The 16,544-nt window shown below is 48.5% G+C and overlaps 1 long non-coding RNA gene across 2 annotated transcripts in view; it reads right to left on the bottom strand.

The window, feature by feature from the left end:
• LOC118543645 (uncharacterized) overlaps positions 1–16,544 on the bottom strand; it is a 31,962-nt gene that overhangs the window by 3,853 nt on the left and 11,565 nt on the right. The window contains exon 4 of one of the 2 annotated variants that reach the window (XR_013444824.1): positions 16,325–16,465. This is a non-coding gene — a long non-coding RNA (uncharacterized LOC118543645). Of the gene's footprint in view, positions 1–12,044; positions 16,466–16,544 lie in introns of those variants that run through there. The other variant, XR_013444823.1, reaches the window with a different exon arrangement.

The raw sequence follows: 16,544 nt of genomic DNA, 5'->3' as shown, positions 1-16,544 counted from the left end.
AGGGGCACCTGGGTGGCTCAGTCGTTAAGCGTCTGCCTTCAGCTCAGGTCATGGTCTCAGGGTCCTGGGATCGAGCCCCACATCAGGCTCCCTACTCGGCGGGAAGCCTGCTTCTCCCTCTCCCACTCCCCCTGCTTGTGTTCCCTCTCTCACTGTGTCTCTCTCTTTGTCAAATAAATAAAATCTTAAAAAAAAAAAGGGTCTATCCAACAAGATCTAACAATTGTAAATATTTATGCCCCTAACTTGGGAGCAATCAAATATATAAACTAATTAATAACAAAATTAAAGAAACACACTGATAATAATACAATAATAGTGGGGGACTTTAACACTCCACTCACAGCAATGGACAGATCATCTAAGCAGAAGATCAACAAGGAAACAAGGGCTTTGAATGACACACTGGACCAGATGGACTTCACAGATAGATACAGAACATACCAACCTAAAACAACAGAATACTCATTCTTTTCGAGTGCACATGGAACATTCTCCAGAATAGATCACATACTGGGTCACAAATCAGGTCTCAACCGGTATAAAAAGATTGAGATTATACCATGCATATTTTCAGACCACAATGCTTTAAAACTTGAACTCAATCACAAGAGGAAATTTGGAAGGAACACAAATACATGGAGGTTAAAGAGCATTCTACTAAAGAATGAATGGGTCAACCACCAAATTAAAGAAGAATTTAAAAAATACATACATAAAAAATGCATACAAATGAAGATGAAAACACAACAGTTCAGAACCTTTGGGATGCAGCAAAGGCGGACCTAAGAGGGACGTATATAGCAATACAGGCCTTTCTCAAGAAGCAAGAAAAGGCTCGAATACACAAGCTAACCCTACACCTAAAAGGAGCTGGAAAAAGAACAGCAAATAAAACCTAAATCCAGCAGGAGAAGAGAAATAATAAAGATTAGAGCAGAAATCAATGATATAGAAATAAAAAAACCAACAGAACAGATCAACGAAACTAGAAGCTGGTTCTTTGAAAGAATTAACAAGATTGATAAACTCCTAGCCAGACTTATCAAAAAGAAAAGAGAGGGCTCCTGGGTGGCTCAGTCGTTAAGCATCTGCCTTTGGCTCAGGTCATGATCCCAGGGTGCTGGGATGGAGCCCCGCATCGGGCTCCCTGTGCCGCGGGAAGCCTGCTTCTCCCTCTCCCACTCCCCCTGCTTGTGTTCCCTCTCTCGCTGTCTCCCTCTGTCAAATAAATAAATAAAATCTTTTTTTAAAAAAAGATAAAGGACCCAAATAAAATCATGAATGAAAGAGGAGAGATCACAGTCAACACCTAAGAAAAACCAACAAATAGAAGACACTATTATGAGCAATTTTATGCCAACAAATTAGGCAATCTGGAAGAAATGGATGCATTCCTAGAAACATATAAACTACCAAACTGAAACAGGAATAAAAAACCTGAACACACCCATAACCAGCAAAGAAATTGAATCAGTAATCAAAAATCTCCTAACAAACAAGAGTCTAGGGCCAGATGGCCTCCCAGTAGAATTCTTCTTTTTTTTTTTTTTTAAAGATTTTATTTATTTATTTGACAGAGAAAGAGAGAGCGAGAGCAGGAATACAAGCAGGGGGAGTGGGAGAGGGAGAAGCAGGCTTCCCACTAAGCAGGGAGCCCAATGTGGGGCTCGATCCCAGAACTCTGGGATCATGACCTGAGCCAAAGGCAGACGCTTAATGACTGAGCCACTCAGGCGCCCCCTCCCAGTGGAATTCTGCCAAACATTTAAAGAAGAATTAATACTGGGGTGTCTAGGTGGCTCAGTCGGTCAAATGTCTGCCTTTGGCTCAGGTCATGATCCCAGGGGCCTGGGACTGAGCCCCACATTGGGCTCCCTGCTCAGCAGGGAGTCTGCTTCTCCCTCTCCCTCTATTCCTCCCCCCTGCTCAAGCACTCGCTCTCTCAAATAAATAAAATCCTAAAAAAGAAGAAGAATTAATACCTATTCTTCTGAAACTGTTTCAAAAAACAGAAATGGGAGGCAGCTGGGTGGCTCAGTCAGTTAAGCATCTGCCTTCAGCTCAGGTCATGATCTCAGGATCCTAGGATCGAGCCCCACATTGGGCTCTCTGCTCAGTGGGGAGTCTGCTTCTCCCTCTCCCTCTGCCTGCCACTCGCCCTGCTTATGCTCTCTCTCTCGCTCTCAAATAAATAAAATATTTTTAAAAAATAGAAATGGAAGGAAAACTTCCAAACTCATTCTATGAGGCCAGCATTACCTTGATCCCAAAACGAGACAAAGACCCCACCAAAAAGAATTACAGATGAATATCCCTGATGAACATGGATGCAAAAATTCTCACCAAGATACTAGCTAATAGGATCCAACAGTACATTAAAAGAATTATTCACTATGACCAAGTGCAATTTATTCCTGGGCTGCAAGGGTGGTTCAACATCCATAAACCAATCAATGTGATGTACCACATTAATAAAATAAAGGACGAGAACCATATGATCCACTCAATAGAAGCAGAAAAAGCATCTGACAAAATACAGCATCCTTTCTTGACAAAAACTTTCTGCAGTGTAGGGATAAAGGGTACATACCTCAATATAATAAAAGCCATATACGAAAAACCCACAGTGAATAACATCCTCAATGGGGAAAAACCGAGAGCTTTTCCCCTCAGGTCAGGAACACAGCAGGGATGTCCACTCTCACCACTGCTATTCAACATAATACTGGAAGTCCTAGCCTCAGCAATCAGACAACAAAAAGAAATAAAAGGCATCCAAATCGGCAAAGAAGAAGTCAAACTCTCACTCTTTGCAGATGATATGATACTTTATGTGGAAAACCCAAAAGACTCCACCCCAAAACTGCTAGAACTCATACAGGAATTCAGTAAAGTGGCAGGATATAAAATCAATGCACAGAAATCTGCTGCATTTCTATATACCAATCATGAAGCAGCAGAAAGAGAAATCAAGGAATCGATCCCATCTACAACTGCACCAAAATCACAAGATACCTAGGAATAAACCTAACCAAAGAGGTAAAGGATCTGTATTCTGAAAAATACAGAACACTTATGAAAGAAATTGAAGAAGACACAAAGAAATGGAAAAACATTCCATGCTCATGGATTGGAAGAACAAATATTGTTAAAATGTCTATGCTATCCAGAGCAATCTACACATTCAATGCAATCCCTATCAAAATACCATCGATATTTTCCACAGAGCTGGAACAAATAATCCTAAAATTTGTATGGAACCAGAAAAGACTCCGAATAGCCAGAGGAATGTTGAAAAAGAAAACCAAAGCTGGAGGCATCACAATTCCAACTTCAAGCTCTATTACAAAGCTGTCATCATCAAGACAGTATGGTACTGGCACAAAAACAGACACATAGATCAGTGGAACAGAATAGAGCCCAGGGGCGCCTGGGTGGCTCAGTCGGTTAAGCGGCTGCCTTCGGCTCAGGTCATGATCCCGGGGTCCTGGGATCGAGTCCCGCGTCGGGCTCCCTGCTCCACGGGAGGCCTGCTTCTCCCTCTCCCACTCCCTCTGCCTCTCCCCCTGCTCATGCTCTCTCTGTATCTGTGTCTCAAATGAATAAATAAAAAAAAAAATCTTAAAAAAATAAATAAATAAAAGAATAGAGAGCCCAGAAATGGACCCTCAAATCTATGGTCAACTAATCTTCGACAAAGCAGGAAAGAATGTCCAATAGAAAAAAGACAGTCTCTTCAACAAATGGTGTTGGGAAAATTGGACAGCCACATGCAGAAGAATGAAAGTGGACCATTTTCTTACACCACACACAAAAATAGACTCAAAATGGATGAAAGACCTAAATGTGAGACAGGAATCCATCAAAATCCCAGAGGAGAACACAGGCAGCAACCTCTGTGACCTCGGCCATAGCAACTTCTTGCTAGATGCGTCTTCAAAGGCAAGGGAAACAAAAGCAAAAATGAACTACTGGGACTTCATCAAGATAAAAAGATTCTGCAGAGCAAAGAAACAGTTGACAAAACTAAAAGACAACCTACAGAATGGGAGAAGATATTTACAAATGTCTTATCAGATAAAGGGCTAGTATCCAAAATCTATAAAGAACTTATCAAACTCAACACCCAAAAACCAACAAATCCAGTCAAAAAATGAAGACATTTCTCCAAAAAAGACATACAAATGGCCAACAGATACATGAAAAAATGGTCGACATCACTCAGCATCAGGGAAATACAAATCAAAACCACAATGAGATACCACCTCACACTGGTCAGAATGGCTAAAAATAACAACTCACGAAACAACAGATGTTGGCGAGGATGTGGAGAAAGGGGAACCCTCCTACACTGTTGGTGGGAACGCAAACTGGTGCAGCCACTCTGGAAAACAGTATGAAGCCTCCTCACAAAGTTAAAAATAGAACTACCTTACGATCCAGCAATTGCACTACTGGGTATTTACCCCAAAGATACAAATGTAGGGATCCAAAGGGGCACCTGCATCCCAATGTTTATAGCAGCAATGTCCACAATAGCTCAGATGTCCACTGACAGATGAATGGAGAAAGAAGATGTGGGAGATATGTGTGTGTGTGTGTGTGTGTGTGTGTGTGTGTGTGTGTATGTGTATATATATATATACACACACACAATGGACTATGACTCAACCATCAAGAAGAATGAAATCTTGCCATTTGCAATGACATGGATGGAACTAGAGGGTATTATGCTAAGTGAAGTAAGTCAATCAGAGAAAGACAAATACTATATGATTTCATTTGTATGTGTAATTTAAGAAACAAAACAGATGAACATAGGGGAAGGGAAGGAAAAATAAAATAAGACGAAAACAGAGAGGGAGACAAACCACAAGAGACTCTTAACTATAGAGAACAAACTGAGGGTTGCCGGAGGGGAGATGGGGGGGAAATGGGGTAACTGGGTGATGGGCATTAAGGAGGGCACTTGACGTAATGAACACTGGGTGTTATATGTGATGAATCACTCATTCTACCTCTGAAACTATTAATATACTATATGTTAATTAAGTTGAATTTAAATAAAAAAACAGAGATAAGGGAACATAAGGAGACCACCTTGTTTGTCTTAAATGTTATAGATGGGATATTTTCATGATAGTTACAAATCGACCACTGAAAGTTACCAAACTTCAATGGAGAAGTCACCATGGTGCTGCCAGTGGTGACTTACAGATTTCAGTCCCCTGGTCAGTTTCCTATACAAGATCGACCATAAAAGCCCTCAGTGGCAACCCTGTCGGGACCCCTCTCACTCTAGTTTTTTTTTTTTTCTTTCCTTTCTGTTCTCACCTTCACTTAATAAACTTTCACTTCACTTCACCCTTTTGTGTCCACGAGATTCATTCTTCAACTCTGTAAGACAAGAACCCTGCAACCCTGCAACAGCTGCAAATGGCAAGATTTCACTCTTTTTTACCACTGAATTGAGGGGGGAAAATCTGTGTCCAAAGATGACTGACCAAGCCAGCAAGGGAGTCCCAGTCCCAGTCCCTGCCCCGGGGCTCTTCGGGGTTCTTCTCCCTGCCCCGCTTCGCGCACGCGCCAAAAGTGCCCAGTATGCGGAAGTAGAAGTGTATAAATTGCCCCCTTTGTTTGTGCTCGCGGCTCAGACCTTTGGAGACCACTGTCCTCTAAGCCCGCCGGCGTTAAATAAACCTCCTATCCTCCAAGATCTCCGGGTGCCGCTTGGTTCTTCCGTCGGGCGATCCAGTCCAGGTTCCGTAACATTTGGTTCCCACACCGGGAAACCCAACCGCGCTGGCCCACTGTTGCCACCGGTTTGGGGGCAACGGCGGGGCGGTGACGGAACGAGGGATCGTAATGGAGAAGACGTGCCCTGGCCTAATATTTGGCAGTCTCCCGCCCCGGTCACTTCGGACCGGCCCCGCTCTGCTGTTCCTGCCGGACTCAAGGAGACTCGGCAGGTGAGGACCCGGTCCCGACATCAGATCATGGTAAGGCCTGGGGCCCCAGACCCAGACAGACCCACCCGTTGGGATGGAAGGGGAGCCTGATCACCTCCCGGAGACCTCTTAGAGGTCTCACAGGTAGGGATTCCCAGGGAGGGAATGTAATAACCTCTGGAGTGAATGTGTGAGTGAGTGTGCAGTCCGACCTGACTACCACCAGGTGAACTGATTCTGTGGCTCCACGGCCGGGCACCTTTAAGGTCCCCAGAAACCTACAGAGTCTGAGTGGGCCCATCTGCGATTCCGTGGTGAATGGCATACAGTCTAGGGCAGCACAGTTTCCGATCGTAAGTCACAATGCTGAGACCGCTACGGCTAAGCCTCACCTAAGCTCCTTCGGGACACAGCCAGACGGGCATCTGATTGGTCTCCTCACCTCAGGAGGCACCCCCCCCTTTGTCTGTCTCTGTGCCATTGCACACGGGAATATCACCATGGGATCAGGACAGAGTAAACCCACGGTCCTTGAGACCATGATCAAAAATTTCCAGATGGGGTTCTTGGGAGACTATGGAGTCAGGATGAATCCCAGCACACTGAGAACCCTATGTGAATTGGAATGGCCCACCTTTGATGTCAGGTGGCCTTCAGAAGAGACACTGGATGTCCCAACGATCCGTCGAGTGTGGCGAGTCGTAACAGGAGAACCAGGACACCCGACCAGTTCCTGTACATTGACTCCTGGCTAGGAATGCCCAGACCCTTCCTCCTTGGGTGCGATTCACTTGCATTAGGCAGGGACAGGCCAGGATCTTAGTCGCCTCATCTAAGCAGCCCAAAGAAGACTGACAGAAGCCCCAGCCTCCGCAGATTCTAGCTGGAGATCCCGAAGATGAACCGATCCTGCCTCCACCGTACGAACCCCAAAGTTCTGCACCCCCAGTTCCAGACACTCCACTGCCATCAGTCTCCCCGCCACCCCCAGGCCCAGAAGATCCACTCTCTCCCAGACCAGCAGCCAGGCTGCGCCCCAGGCCGGGTGCAAGTGCCCTCCAAATGCTGGTTACAAGAGACTTGGGAACCTGACAGGCGCGATGAAGACAGGACAGTCCAACCCAGCTGTTCCATGATGTATTATCAACCTTTCTCCACCACTGACCTCCTCAGCTGGAAACACAACACTCCTTCCTACTCTGAGAAACCACAGGCTATGGTAGACCTCATGGAATCCCTCTTCCAGACTCATCGGCCAACCTGGGAAGACGGCCAACAGTTACTCCGCACCCTGTTTAACAGAGAGGAAAGGAGGAGAAAGATGAAAGGTACACGGCAGTACCAGGAAGAGCACGCACCAGCGGGAGTCATCGACCCTGCTGCCTGGGCTAACACAGCCACACCCGAGGAGTGCCCAGCATGGGACTTCACCACGGATGAGGGACAGGCCCACATTCACCGATACCAGGAGGCCCTCCTCCGGGGAGTCCGGGCAGGAGCTAAGAAACCCATGAACATGACTAAGGTATCCTCGGGCACTCAACAACCAGGGAGTCCCCCGGGGACTACTATGAAAGATTATGTGAAGCCTACAGGATATATATTCCATTTGATCCCAAAGCACAGGAAAGCCAACAGATGGTAAACACCTCCTTTGTGGCTCAGGCCGCCCCAGACATCACTAGAAAACTTCAGAAACTAGAGGGTTTCGCCAGGATGAACATCACCCAGCTAATAAGAGATTGCCAATAAGGTCTACATGAACAGGGAGGTCACAGCTGAAAGGGAAGCCAACAAAAAGATGAAAAAGAAAGTCAGCCTCCTCGCCGCTGCCCTGAAAGAAAAGGATGACACAAAGGAGGGGAGATCCCGACCACCGAAAGGGGGGATACCCAGAACCCCCTTGACAAGGGATCAATGTGCCTACTGTTAAGGAGAAAGGGCATTGGAAAAACGAATGTGCCAACTGGGAAAAGGCTCAGAAGCCCAGCCACTACAAGGAAGAACCCCGAGAGGAGGACCTCATAGGCCATACGGGAATAGACTCAGACTGAGGGGGACCAGGCTCTTTCCTCCTTGGCCCCCATGAGCCCACGGTCAGAATGAAAGCAGGGGGCCAACCAGTGACTTTTATGGTTGATACTGGGGCCGAGCACTCTGTTGTCACCTCCCCAGTGGCCCCTTTCAGCAAAAGGACTGCGACCATCCTTGGGGCCACCGGGACGCAGGTGATACAACAGCCCTTTTGCCAGGCTCGCCAGTGCGAACTCGGGGGCCACAAGGTCTGACATGAATTCCTTTATCTGCCCGATTGCCCCATCCCCCTCCTGGGCCGAGACATACTCTCCAAGCTTCGGGCTCAGATAACCTTTGAGCCCACGGGACACACTAGCCTCTGATTGAACCCAAGGCAAGACGGGGTCTCTGGTACTAGCAATTACCACGCGGGGGGAAGAAGAATGGAGGCTATTCTGTGCCCAGGCCCAACCGAGCAGCCCACCGGAGTTCAGACTTGCCTTCCCTTCAGTATGGGCTGAAGACAACCCGCCTGGACTAGCCCAGAAACAGGCCCCTATCATTGTTGAACTGATCCCAGGAGCCCAACCTCAGAGGCAAAGGCAATACCCCCTCCCACAAGAAACTAAGATTGGCATCCAAGAACATCTGGCCAAACTCAAAGAAGCAGGTATTCTAGTCGAGTGCCAGTCGGCCTGGAATACCCCACTCCTGCCAGTCAAGAAGCCAGGAGGGGAATACCGACCAGTTCAAGACCTGCGGGCCATCAACAAGGTGACCATCTCTCCGCACCCAGTGGTCCCGAATCCATACACCCTCCTCAGCCAAATCCCAGGGTCGGCCAGATGGTTCACTTGCCTAGATCTGAAGGATGCCTTCTTCTGCCTCCGCTTAGCTCCCCAGAGCCAGCCACTGTTTGCCTCTGAATGGTCTGAACCTGATACAGGGCGCCAGATGCAACTGACTTGGACGCGCCTCCCGCAGGGGTTTAAAAACTCACCAACCCTCTTTGGGGAAGCACTGGCCGCGGACCTCGCCAGCTTCCCAAGAGAGGCCACGCGATGCACCCTCCTCTGGTATGTGGATGACCTCCTCCTCACCAGTGACACACAAGACGACTGCACAAAAGACACCAAGGCCCCCCTACAACTCCTGTCAGACTCGGGATACCGAGCCTCATGGAAGAAGGCACACTCTGCCAACAACAGGTCCGATACCTTGGTTTCCTCCTCACCCAAGGGAAGAGAGAACTAGGGCCGGAGAGAAAGAAAGTCATCATCTCCCTGCCACAGACCCAGACAAAAAGGGGCCTATGAGAATTCCTGGGGGCTGCAGGATTCTGCCGCATCTGGATCCCTGGGTTCTCGGCAATAGCAAGACCCCTCTACGATCTCTTAGGGGGACCCGATTGAGAACCTCCTGCCTGGACTGAGGAAGCAGAAGCTGCCTTCACAGAGATAAAGCCCACCCTGGGGCAGGCTCCAGCCCCGGGCCTACCAGATGTAGAAAAACCCTTCAATCTCTTTGTGCATGAAAAGGAAAAAATAGCACTCAGGGTACTCAACCAGACTGTTGGACCCTGGCAACGGCCAGTTGTTTACCTGTCGAAGAAGCTGGACCCCATAGCAGCGGCATGGCCGCCGTGCCTCAGGGTGCTGGCAGCCACAGTCCTACTCATCAAGGAGGCAGACAAACTTACCCTGGGGCAAGAACTTAACGTCAAGGTCCCTCATGCAGTTGTGTCCCTCATTAATGCACAGGGACACCGCTTCCTTTCTAACTCTTGGCTAGCACAATACCAAGGGCTCCTCTGTGAAAACCCGCAGGTCACCCTCGAAACAGTAAAGACATTAAACCCAGCAACCTTTCTCCCCATGGAAGAGGGGGAACCAGACCATGACAGCTCCGAGGTGACTGATGACGTCTACGCGAGCCGTCCAGATCTGCGGGCTCAAGCCATAAAGAGTCCAGAGCTCACGCTGTTCAGCGATGGCAGCAGTTACCTACAAGAGGGTGCCCGGAAAGCGGGTTATGCAGTAACCACAACCACTGAAGTCCTAGAAGCTAAGGCATTACCAGCTGGATGGTCAGCTCAACAGGCTGAACTATATGCCTTAGTCCGAGCCCTCACCCTCAGTGAAGGCAAGCGAGTCAACATCTATACGGACTCTCGGTACGTCTTTGCTACTGTGCGCATACATGGGGCCATCTACAAGGAAAGGGGCCTCCTAACCGCTGCAGGAAAAGCTATCAAGAACAAGGAGATACTAAGACTCCTCAAAGCTGTCTGGCTTCCAAAGGAAGTAGCAATCCTGCAATGTAAGGGACACCGGAAAGGAGACGACGACCCCATAGCACAGGGAAATCATCTGGCAGATGAGGCAGCCAAGGCCGCAGCCAGTGAGGACATGGACAGAGCCCCTTCCCTCACCATGGCCCTGACACCCTCGGAAGAAGTCCCTCCACTCAGTTACACTAAAAAAGGAAAAGGAATGGGCCATGGCTGAGGGAGCCAGCCTGCCTGAAAAGGGACGGTGGATGATGCCGGATGGGCGCGTCTTCATTCCAACAGCAACTGGAGGGCATCTAGTCAAGGAGCACCACCGACTCACTCATCTGGGGGAAACTGCATTAGAGCCCTTCTCAGGAAGCACTGCTACGTCAGTCAGCTGCCAGCACTGTGCCGAGCGAGTGAACGGTGCACAACATGTGCTAAAAATAATGCTCGGTCTGCACCACGGCCCCCCCTCCAGGTGTCCAGAGGATGGGAGCAGCCCCCTTCGAAGATCTAGAGGTAGACTTCACAGATGTGCAGCCGAGCGGGGGGTTCAGATCTCTCCTAGTAACAGTACGCACATACTCTGGGTGGGTCGAAGCCTTCCCGACCAGGACGGAGCAAAGCCGGGAAGTGGCTAAAGTCCTCTTGCGAGAGATCGTGCCCCGGTTCGGCCTGCCATTAACAATCCATAGTGACAACGGACCCGCATTTGTGGCGGACATTGTACAGGTCTTGACCAAATCTCTCAACATCACCTGGAGACTCCACACTGCTTACCGGCCCCAAAGTTCAGGGAAAGTAGAGCGAATGAATCGCACCCTCAAGGGAACCTTAGCAAAGTTTTGTCGGGAGACTAACCTCCCGTGGCCGGATCTGCTACCCCCAGCTCTCCTGCGTGCTCGCTGCACGCCCGGGACATCAGGTTTCTCCCCATTCGAATTAATATATGGACGGCTTCCCCCTTGCTTGGGAAGCCTTCCAGGAAACTTGCGTCAGGCTGGAGAGAATAAAATAAAGGAGCAGCTTCAGGCCCTGGGGGCCACCCTAAATGAATTACAAAAGTACACCATTGAGCAGAGCCCTATCTCCTTAGGGTCTCAGGTACACTCCTTCCAGTCAGGGGACTCAGTTTGGGTCAAAGATTGGAAGAAAAGCCCCCTCAAACCGCAGTGGACAGGGCCCCACACTGTTGTTCTAACCGCCCCTACTGCCCTCAAGGTCTCAGGTGTCACCCCGTGGGTCCACCACTCCAGAGAGAAGAAAGCTCATCATTCGGACGAGGAGCCGTGCCAATGGAGAGTCCAGCCAAACCCCACAGACCTGCTCCGGCTTCACCTTCGACGAGACCCCACCGACTGATGGACACCTGCTCATTGTGGTCCCTAGCCCTCATCGGCGTGATAGCCCTCATCCCAGGAGTCGGACTCTGTACTGTTGCCTCTTCTGACTGGACTTTCCCCCAGAGGCTTGCCATTGTTGTTGTTTATTGGGTCACCTTACGATGTATTACTACACTCACTTGCTCACAGGTTTCCTCTCCCTCACTCTCCAGGCCACAGGGATACTAGGGAGCACCAACTACCCGCCATGTACATGCCAGCATTACCACAAGCCCTCTTGGGCAAATAACCTCGATGTGTGTGCTAAACGCCACCCAACCCTCTGCCAACACGAGGGTCTGTTCTACGTGCCCGGTCGCCCGACAGACTGATGTCCCAACTGCTATGCGGCCCTGCCCCCAAGGGACCCCCCCAGCCCCTCCACAGACCTTCCCCACTCCTGTCCGGAAGGCCCCTGCCCGAGCTCCCACTCGAGAACAGACAACACCAACCCCATGGTCTCCCTGTCCTTGTACCTCAGCGTACCCTAGCATGCCGGGACAATGTTATGACTCGAGGTAAGTTACTCTTTGTCACAATAGGGGAGAGACACTCGTGACAGGAAAAATTAGGCCCAGACTACACTGGGGATACAGGGATCCGAGATGTTCTGAGGAAAAGGGCCTAACCTGCTGGAAACCTGACCTTTATCAACCCCTGCTGAGGCTTCCTCCCCACTGGGGACCTCTCACTCTAGACCCTCAAGTAAATGGTATATTAGAAGGGGTCCACCATTTACTCAACACAACCCACCCTCGGTTGGCTGCAGATTGCTGGCTCTGCCTGCGAACCGGGCCCAGCTCAGCGTAGAGCGAGCCACTGAGTTTCCTCAACCTGATCAAGCCCACAGGTGACCCTCCCAAACCCGCAGAAATAGACCCAAAACCGGCCGATATATTGTTGTCCTACCCGGCCCCTGACTGTGTCCATAATACTGGGGAAACACATTCAGTAGGAAGCCTATCTGCCACCCAATGTCTCTAAACCTACAGCTGCCTTTCGCTTGATGGGTGCATGTCTGCCACACCATGGTGCACTCCAGAACCTGGCACCCTTTTCATGTGCGGAAAGTATATTTATCGATGCTTGCCAGCTAACTGGGTGGGGACATGTGCATTGGTGCTTCTTACTCCTCAGGTAGATATAATCCCCAATAATCAATCCCTTCCCATTCCCTTGTTGGCATATACGGGGCCCAAAAGGGCTGTCCAATTCATCCAACTGTTGGTTGGATTCGGCATAACAACGGCTATGGGCACTGGAATAGGAGGAATTGCCTCATCCTCCAATTACTACCAGAAACTGTCAGAAAATCTCGCAGAAGATACGCAACAGGTGGCCAAGTCTATAATGACTATATAAGATCAGATAGACTCCCTCACAGCAGTGGTACTACAGAATCGGAGGGGCTTGGACCTGCTCACTGCTGAAAAGGGGGGACTTTGTCTCTTCCTAAATGAGGAATGTTGTTTTTATATGAACCAATCAGGGTTGGTCAGAGACATGATCCAACAACTACAAGATCGGGTTGCACACAGGAGAGAAGAATTAGCAAATTCTTGGGGCAACTGGTTTAATATCTGGAGCTGGGCTACATGGCTCCTTCCCCTAGCCGGTCCTCTCCTCATGATCCTATTGGCATTCCTGTTCGGTCCACGTATTATTAATCTCATCACCTGATTCATCAGCTCTCAGAATCAATTAAATTACAGCTACTGGTAACCCAATACAGACCTCTAGACTGGCAAGAACCCTAATAATAATCGATGCCCATTCAAGTAAGAAAAGGCATCAAAAGGGGGGAATGAAGGGGAAAAATCTGTGGCCACAAGCCACAAGCCTCCTTAGCCTCCTTACCAGACTACCTTTTTAACTCTCAAGAGGCTTCGGAGGATGTATGACCCTTTAGTCACCCTTGAAGGAAACCTTCTGTCTAAAAATCCAATATGCGCTTATTGATAAGCTACTTTAGACTGAAGATGGGCTTTTCAAAGAGGGGGCTGTTTCCCTCAGAATGACTTTAAAAAGCACCTGCTTTTTACCATGCTCAGCTCCCCCCACCACCAGGGTGACACTATCTCTAATGGTCTACTGTCGGGACAATAACATTTCTTTATGCTGTTACCAGGCAAAGCATAACAGCAAGGATACAGTGCAAATTCACTAGCTAGTCTTGCATTCAAGACCTGGAAAATAATTAAGCAACAATAAAAGTGAGGGACGCCTGGGTGGCTCATATGGTTAAACGCCCAAGTCTTGGTTTTGGCTCAAGTTGTGATCTCAGGGTTGTGAGATCAAGCCCTGTGTCATGCTCCATGCTCAGCACGGAGTCAGCTCGAGACTCTCTCTCCCTCTGCCCCTCCCTCCCCCTGGCACATGCACTCCCTCTCTTTCTCTCAAATAAATAAATAAATCTTAAAAAAAAAAAAAGAACATTAAAAGTGGGAGAATAAAAGCAAAGCAATAAGCCTAGACCAGAGCTTGGCACATAGTTCATGCTCACTAAGGGTGAGCTGAATGGAAGGAGTGCAGTATTAACATTCCCAAGATATTTTAGCAATAATGAAAAAGCTTCTCCCATTGTGGTTTAAAATCTCAATAGTATATAGATTGGTATGCTGTGTTTTCCTATTAAGACATTAACTTTTCAATATACTAAATAAATCCCTCTTTTCTAATTGGTTTAAGAATAGGAGGGCCAAGTGTTAGAGACATCAGAAAGTTTTAATTCTCAGAAATATGTCCCCCATTGCCATGCGTCACGTTGCCATCATAACCTTAGATGGACCCCATAATGCCATTTTTGTTCTGGAGCCCAAACGGAGATGGGTTATTCTGGCGCCCCTGCGGCCCAGAACACCCATGGTGAGATCATGGTATTATGGTTGAGTAGGAAAATATTTTTTTTTTAAAGAGCTGCATACAGAGATATCTAGCATCAAAGTAGGATATTTATAATTTAACTTTGATACCTCAGCAAAAAACTCGTATTTGAAACAACTATGTCAAAATGCTAACAAATGTTTAACCTGAGTGGTAAGTATATGGTACTAATTATACTATTCCGTTTGCTTCCCTGAATATTTTCATGATGAAAAGAAAAGAAAACCCTATGTGTTTGGGGTGGGGGGCATGCTTTCCAGGAGCTCAGTCTAATAGAGGAGACAGAGGTAAAGAGATAAACAGAATCCGGAGTGATACAGGGAAGCATGGGGTGCTCTGGGCCTACACAGAAGTCTCCTAATCTGGCTAGCTTGGGGAGGGTGGTTAAGGAATGGTGACTCTTAAGCTAGTTCTTTTAAAAATCAGTTTTATGGGGATGCCTGGGTGGCTCAGTCGGTCAGTTAAGCATCTGCCTTCGGCTCAGCTCATGATCCTGGGGTCCTGGGATCGAGCCCCGTGTTGGGCTCCCTGCTCAGCGGGGAACCTGGTTCTTCCTCTGCCTGCCGCTCCCCCTGCTTGTGCTCTCTTGGTCAAATAAATAAATAAAATCTTTTAAAAAATAAAATCAGTTTTATTACAAAAGTACTGCATGCCCGTTGTTGAAGTGAGTAAGCCAAGCCGCATGCAGGGAGAGATTGGCCTTGTAGGCAGATGGACTCTCCGTATCAAGTAACAGAAGCAAGAGAAAGAACATGGAAGACTGAGGAGCCAGACAGTAGTTCTTTGGTTACAGAGGATGGTGCAAGAGTGACGGGGCATGTGTGATTAGAGAGGGATCAATCAGGGTCTGAACTTTACCCTGAAGGCTACAGAGAGCTTCTGAAGGATTTTTAAGTAGGGGACAGATGTGCTCACATTGGTGCTCTAAGAAAGTTCACTCAGGGGCACCTGGGTGGCTCAGTCAGTTAAGCGTCTGACTCTTCATTTCAACTCAGGTCATGATCTCATGGGTTGTGGGATCAGCCCTGTTTCAGGCTCCATGCTCAGTGAGGAGTCAACTTGAGATTCTCTCCGTCTGTCCCTCCCCCCACTTGCACACCTGCACACTCTCTCTCTAAAAAAAAAGGTAGTTCACTCTTCCGCAGTGAGGAAGAAAAGTAACAACAGGAGCCAGGAAACCCAGGTGACATCAGAGGAAAAGACACCTTTATGTAATGTGTCCCCAGAGGTGGCACCCTCTGTCAATCATCAGCCAGGAGAAGGCACAAAAAGGTGGCTTTCTGTGAGGCACCACCCCACGGGGGGTGTCTTCCCTAATCAGCTGCCAGCCTGAAGAGGGGGGGTCCTTTGTGGTGTGCCTTTTCGAAAATGGCGCAGAGGTGCCCACTGAGTGGGAGAATGACGCAAGAGAGCTGCTCCCCAGGGCTGATGCAGCCCTGTACGGCTCGCTTTGCTGCCACACGTCTCCCGGCCGGACCCCACCTCGGTTCGCTGCCACGTGCCTGGTACGGCTAGACACCACCCATCTGGGGTCACACCGCTCGGGTCTGAATCTCAGCTGTGTGAGCCTGAGTGCGGTATCGCAAGCTGCTCTGCGCCCCAATCCCCCAGCTCTACGATGTAGTCTGGAGTTACGACGTGGGGATTAAACAGCACTGACGAACACCGAGCACTCAGCGCGGTGCCTGGCACAAAGTCAGCGAGTGCTCCACGACTCTTGGCTACCGTTCTTGTGGTTTAACCTGCCCCTGAAATCAGTTTTACGAAGTAAAATGAGTTCTGAAGCCAGGCTTGCAGAGTGATGCCGGCCTTCTTACCGCTGGAGTCTGAGTCACAGTCAGAGTCACTGTCGCTGTCATCAGAATACTTGTGTTTTCTTTTAGAGGATTTTTTCTTTCTCTTTTTCTTGGACCTTTCTTTCAAACGACTAGACTTCCTCTTCTTCTTCTTCTTCTCTTCTACATAAAGTACAAATATCAAATTAACTTCTAACAAGTATTACGATCATCAATTTTATTGTATTTGAAATACTGAAAA

Source organism: Halichoerus grypus, chromosome X (genome assembly GCF_964656455.1).
Source record: "Halichoerus grypus chromosome X, mHalGry1.hap1.1, whole genome shotgun sequence".
Classification (NCBI taxonomy): Eukaryota; Metazoa; Chordata; class Mammalia; order Carnivora; family Phocidae; genus Halichoerus; species Halichoerus grypus.
This window is presented reverse-complemented; position numbering and strand designations above follow the sequence as displayed.